This window comes from Pimephales promelas, chromosome 6 (genome assembly GCF_988280905.1).
Source record: "Pimephales promelas chromosome 6, fPimPro1.hap1.1, whole genome shotgun sequence".
Lineage (NCBI taxonomy): Eukaryota > Metazoa > Chordata > Actinopteri > Cypriniformes > Leuciscidae > Pimephales > Pimephales promelas.
In genome coordinates this window covers 2,719,974-2,726,681 of record NC_142774.1, presented here as the reverse complement: position 1 = coordinate 2,726,681, position 6,708 = coordinate 2,719,974, and the positions used below count along the sequence as shown (strand labels likewise).

Sequence of the window (6,708 nt, the reverse complement as noted above, 5' to 3'; positions counted from 1 at the left end):
TTTTAAAATAATCATTATGTCACAGTCATTTGACCTGAATCACTGAAATCATACAGAAGCCAATTTCTGAGTTAAGTTTATCTGATGGATTATAGCAGCACTGCTTTTGTAGAGCATATCATTTTATATGCCTTTTCAAAGAAATCCAAAGGATAAAATAAAAAAATAAAAAAAATTCTATGCATGCACACAAAGACATCAATATTTAGCGTATGAATCTCAGCAATGGTGACAAATAAATCACCTCATAAGCTCATTATTTATTCAGCCTTGATTGGTGGCACCCAGAATGCACTGCAACATGCTTTATAATAGTCAGCACTGTTGAGATTCACAGGCTGATTCTTGATGTCTGTGTGTGCCTACATAAACTAATTTGGTTTTTAGGAGTTTATTTTTTTATTGATTTGATCGTTTGGATTCAATTTGAAAAGGCTTAAAATGGTATACTCTGCAACAGCAGTGCTGCTATAATCTATAAGGTAAACTTAACAGTGGCTCAGTGGTTCATGTAGGTTTTTTACAAATTAGAAGGTTGGTGGTTCAATCCCCAGTTCCACCTGACCGAGTCTATGTGATCATCTGGCTGTTATAATTCACATAATATAACCAAATATTATCTAAAGTTAATAATGTGGGGGTCAAGAGGCCAACTAAAACAAACACTGATCTCCATAATGGTGACTTTAAATTCCGGTTTTCTCCTTCAGTGATTCTGCTTGTTATCATCAGGTGTCTTCAATAATGCTCAATCATCACTCAATTATTCACTCAATTATCTAATTGACTTTAACACTGCTTCAGTGTTCATTTAACACTCTGCTCAGAGTTTAATTGGATGGCTTAAAATGACTTCAGTGATGTTAAAGTTACATGAACAAGTTATGTTTGTTTAACGAAACCCAGTTATGTGGAACCGGTGGAACCTGTAAGTAAAACCAACACATCATTTTATTGAGTGAACTCTTACTATTAGTTTCTTCTTCTTTTTTTTTTCTTGTATTGGTATTTCTTTATTTTTAGACCATTGTGTGATATATTATACTTGAGACTCTTATTGCTTTTCTTTTAATCACCTCTATTAGTGTACAGAAATATGTAAAAACTGGTGATGGTTTCTTGTAATTATTCTTACTGATATTAATTAGTAAATCTATTAATGTTTTGATTTGATTTTTTCAACATTTTTGAGTAGCTAAATGTGAAGAAAATGATCGGAATTTAAAAAAAAAAATTTGTAACAGATCCATCATGATAATAATATTAAAGTTTCAATAACAAACACTATAAATATTTTAATATTTAGATATTATACATTGCAGCTTTTTAAAGGAACCTCTTTCACTTCACATGTTATTTTTTTCTGATTAAAAATCAGATCACTGATAATACAACTTCATATTGTAGTTTGTTTGGGAATCCTGGTTTAAAATGGGTTCAGAATTTGAAAGATTGATTTGTTTATATATATATGTGCTATAGACCTGTTCATCCATTTCACATTTGCATAAACAAACTCTGTGGACTATTCAAACCATGACCACATTATACGATGCAGAATAGAAACAATGGATACATCTATTCACACCGGTGACGAATATTTGACATGCTGAAGAGCAGTTTGATGAGATTTTGGTCACTTTGGTCAAACTTGGGCTTTAAACATTGAAGATGAATGTGAAGCTGTGGTCGTCTTGGCACTTTTTGAGTACAAATACGGAAAAAAGGTCTAAGAAGATATCAAGGTCTAAGGATAGAGAAAAAAGTTCATTTTTTAGTCAATTGTATTTTTGTAATCTCCTTTAAAGGAAATTTACCATGTTGTTAGAAATGTGATCTTTGTATTCATTGTATTCATTCATTCGTTTAAATTTGAATGTTGTATTTTAGGAAGAGAGGTTGTCAAAATATGTTTTTTCCCCTCATTGGATGAACAGAAAACTGTCATATAATATTCAGACACAAATATTTATGTGTAGTCAGTCTAGTTGGGTGAAGAAACGCATATCAGGTGAGTCCCTCTTTACCTAAATGAGAATTAAATGCTTTAGTGTTTATCAATCTACACATTTTTGCAGTTTTGTCATTAAAAGCTGATTGTAAAACTGTAGACTACATGTTTTACAGTACTTATGGCAGACATTTAGTGAAAGCAAATTTAAAATTCAGTGAAATTGTTGCTGCTATTGGATTAATGCTCTGCTTTTAACATGATGGACACAGTATTCTGGTCTCCATTATGGAGAGTTGTGAGGCACTTTTTTAAAATGCTGAGAACAGACCAACATTGAGTCATCATTGAAGTTTAACATTTATCATCAGGTTTGCACCTTGAAATAATGTTATTTCAACTATAAAAACAGATCAAGATGGACATTAAAATAAATCACTTATAGATCATGTACACCTAGATCTTAATTTTATCTTAAATAAATAGAACTAATTTTACTTTTATTTATGTGCACATATAGAAAGTGTGTTATATTTTTAATGCATATTAAACAGCAAAATCCCCAGTGTTAAATTAACATTTTTAAACATTTAAGTAAACATATATATATATATATATATATATATATATATATATATATATATATATATATATATATATATATATATATATATGCACCATTGTGCATAGAGCCCATTGGAACAGTCGAGTAACCCCAGAGTGCATTCTGGACGATGGGGCGGGGCACAACTTTTTCACAACTTCCACCCACCCCCAATTTAATTGGTCTATAATACCACAATCTTATTTCCCATAACACTACTGGATCAGACCCTCTTGGACGCACATTACACGCGGGTCTTTTCTCATGACCAGGCTAAAAGTAAAATTTTTGCTCTTACTATTAAGTTTTAGTAAAAGATTTGCGTAAAATCCAGAATTTGTGCTGATCCACCGACCCTGATAGAAATATGATGAAGCCAGTCAATGACGTGCTAAAGTCATCTTTCTGAAGAACAAGTGCCTGTATTAGCCAATAGATCATAACAATAAAAACACCATGGTAAACCGATAAGATAAGGTATGATTACAGTTAGCATTTAATATTTCTCTAATATGGCCAAATCATTGATAAATTCATACATAAAAGAATGCACATGCTCAGACCTAAATCGTCTACACCAATAAGATTACGGTATCATAAACCAATCAAACTGGGTGGGTGGAGCCACACATGTCATCCCAACCCCGCCCCATCATCTAAACTGTATTCTGGGGTACTACGAACAGTCAGAAAAAAATGCTTAAAAAGGAAAGGGTCAAGAGACCAACTAAAGCAAACACTGACCACCATAATGGTGACCGGAAACATTCCATAAAACATTACCATCTAAACTTCTGTTAAATCTAAATAAAACCGTGTGGAGATGTTTGACAAAAATAAAGTCAAACTGGTAAGTGCAATAATGTAGTCTAGATGCCCCACCAACAAAATAACGGCTCAAAGTCAGTAAGTCTTAAGTGATTCTGCTTATTAACATCAGGTGTCTTCAATAATGATCAATCATCACTTCATTAATCACTTAATTATCTCTTTAACTTCAACACTGCTTCAGTATTAATTTTTACACCCTGTAGTTGGACATTATGTACTCTAAGGAGTAATTTAACACAGGGGATTTCACTGTGTATTGTGTGGAAAGTTGTATTTGAATTTGAGGAAGGAAAACAGAGGACTTGGGTTCATATTTCCTCATTAGAATGATGGACAGATAACTTATCCATAAACATGTCAACACAAACTTTTTCATCAGTCGTGTCGAGTGAGGATCACTGTATATCAGCTTATATCAGGTAAGATATATCAGCTCATAATGATTCTCATCACTCTCTTTATGTCTAAACATGTATTGATGTGTGTGCAGTTAAAATTGATTTGTGTAAAATTGATTTGTTTGTTAAAATTGATTTTAAAATTTTGTGTGCGATTTTGTGTGTAGTTATAGTACTACTAATATAAGTTAATACTAAGTTATAGTTGAGTAATTTGAGCTTTAAGCAGGTCAGGAGTCTTACTAACATTTCTAAGGATGAAACTGAGAGCACTTCATTCTACAATTCAACAATTTTCAGATCTGATGTTTTTGGGAAACTAATATTTGTGATTCTAAGATGCAGTAATTTCTCAAACAAACACACCTGTGTAAATAAAAGTTTATTTATTTATTTACCAAATTTTGTCAGGTTCTATACTTTATTCTAATGTGCAAATTCGGTAAACTGTTTTCTCTTCATGGACTTTTGTCAAAAGCAGCATTATCAATCAGGGGTTGAAGCTTGAATAACTGAATAATGTACAGTACAGTGAGTCTGTCCAGTCATTGAGATTGAAACATTGTCTTGTTCTTTGTGTGCACATGCATTCTGTACTCGATTAAATGATTCATATTTTTATATCTGCCCCTTTTGCTTTATTTTTTAAAATGACAATTTGTGTGTTAAAATAACTTACACATATACTGTGCTAAATTTGACACAACATGTGTTGTCCCTGAGCACACTCACTACATGTGTTAAAACTGACACAACAATCTCTTTTTAGAGTGTAGGTTTAGGGGCGGGGTCAGGGGTCGGTCATTCGTATGAATTAGCCAATAGCTTCCTCGTAGAATGAGAAATTGATCAAGTTGTTTCATCCTTTATTGCATAATGCTTGGCAAAAACTTTTATAAAAGTCTCAAAATCAAATGCTGTGTAATGTTTTATATGTGTGTTTGCATTATTATTATTATTATTGTTTATGTAAATGCAATGGCTAATTTGTATATTCTCTAACTGTAAAGGAAACTCGTCCTCTGAACTGGTTTGTGAATAAACAAAAAACTGGACTGTCCAAACTGACAATGGCTTCCTTTCATAAAGGTGAGTATTGTCTTGTGTTTAAAGGTTAGCTCTCGTTGCTCCAAAAACCTCATGAACTGTGAACAGATGGTTAATGTAGTTTTCTCAGACTCAATCCAATACAGCTTCAGTTATTTTTATTGACTTGTTCTTCATATTTCAGGTTTTATAAAAGCTCATCCTCTCATCTCTGGGATTCTGTGTAAGTCTAAACCATTTTTTTTTTTTTTTTTTTTACTTTTTTGCTTTTTGTCTGTATGCTGATGTAATGACCAGTGAATCAGATCTTGTTTATTCTTCACGTCATCTCACACAGTAAATTCCCCGGTGCTGAATTATAATGCTATAGGTGTTCATAAGGGAAACACCAGCAGAGTGTTCAAAGAAACACAAAGCTTTACATTATTCTGTGAAAGTCATGATGACAGAACTTTAATTTTTAGGCAAACTGTTACTTTAAGTAAAAGGTTCTATTAACATATGTTTATTTGATTGCTTTTTCATTGTGTTCTGTTTCTGTAACATGTTGACTAATTTCTATTCATAATTATTTTTTAGATGTCTTAAGACTGTACTTGGCCACTTCAACTGTAACACCGGTGACGACTGCAGGTAATACACTAAAAAAAATATTTTTGTCAGTTCAACTTAGAAAATGTACTTCATATTATTTCATCTACAATAACTGGTTGAAATGTTGAAACTAAATGCATTTATTTTAAGATTACTGATTATAACTGATTTCCCAGCTAATAAGAACGTTCTCTAAATATTCAGTGTTGGTTCTGGGAATGTGAAAAATGTCCAGTTTTCTTGACGTTAGAAGAACGTGTTTTAAAAGGTATAATGTTCCTCAAACGTTCTTAAAACGTCGCTTGAAAATTCATCATGATAGTAATGTTGATTGCTAACATTTCAAGTCCAGTTTCCAGAATGTTACTACGCAGCAAAAAGTCAACAGTGTTAAAGACTCAAGAGTGTTAAAGTGTTAAAATTGGAGTGTTAAATTAACACTGAAGAGTGTTCGAGTTAATGTGCTATTTAAGATATTGATCGAGTGATGATTGAGCATTATTGAACACACCTGATGAAACTTAAGTAGTCCTTATCTCTGATTAGAATGTGTATTGGTCATTACAGATTCAAAGTGATTCAACCGTATAAATTCCAGGTCGCTCAATATAATCTAAATTATTTCTTAAAAGTTGTTCTGATAAAAAAAAATCTCTCTTTCATGCACACACAGACATATAGATTCAGTGTATGAATCTCAACTATGGTGACAAAAAGAATATTCCTAAGACAATTCATATCATAATTTATTCATACTGCAATGTATGATGGGAGCCATGAATGAGTTTTGATTGGTGGCACCCAGAATGCACTGCAACATGCTTTATTATTGTCACAATTGTTGAGAATCACAGGCTGATTATTGATGTCTGTGTGTCCAAACAAAATTCAATTTTCAACGACTTTTGATCGGAACAACTTTTAAGAAATCTTTTGGATTACATTGAATTATTTTTTTTATGACCGTGTTGTGAAAATCTATACGTCGCACAACTGTAGAGGGCGATGATGAGAAAACATGCAAAAACAAAAGTGAAAATCGGCAAAGAAATGACTAGAGTTGCCAAGTGCCCCTTTAATATGGTCAAATCGACGTCATTGTTGGTTACTGTGTGTAACGGGCCCAATTCTGACTGCCAGGCCCTACTGCGATCTGCGTTGTGTTGTGTAGCTGAAGGAAGACACGGAACAACTGGATCTGCTGCTGATCTGGAGAGTTTATTTTTTGTGGGCATTCAGAAGCATGGATGAAATAAAGAGTGTACAGCATTAAATGTTGCTTC

At 32.7% G+C, this 6,708-nt stretch overlaps 1 long non-coding RNA gene across 1 annotated transcript; it reads left to right on the top strand.

Annotated features, from left to right (window-relative positions):
- Positions 1 to 4,791: 4,791 nt before the first annotated feature.
- Positions 4,792 to 5,469, top strand: LOC120487884 (uncharacterized). Its single transcript, XR_016168997.1, has 3 exons — positions 4,792 to 4,873; positions 5,016 to 5,054; positions 5,411 to 5,469. It is a non-coding gene; the product is annotated as an uncharacterized LOC120487884 (long non-coding RNA).
- The last annotated feature ends 1,239 nt before the right edge of the window (positions 5,470 to 6,708 follow it).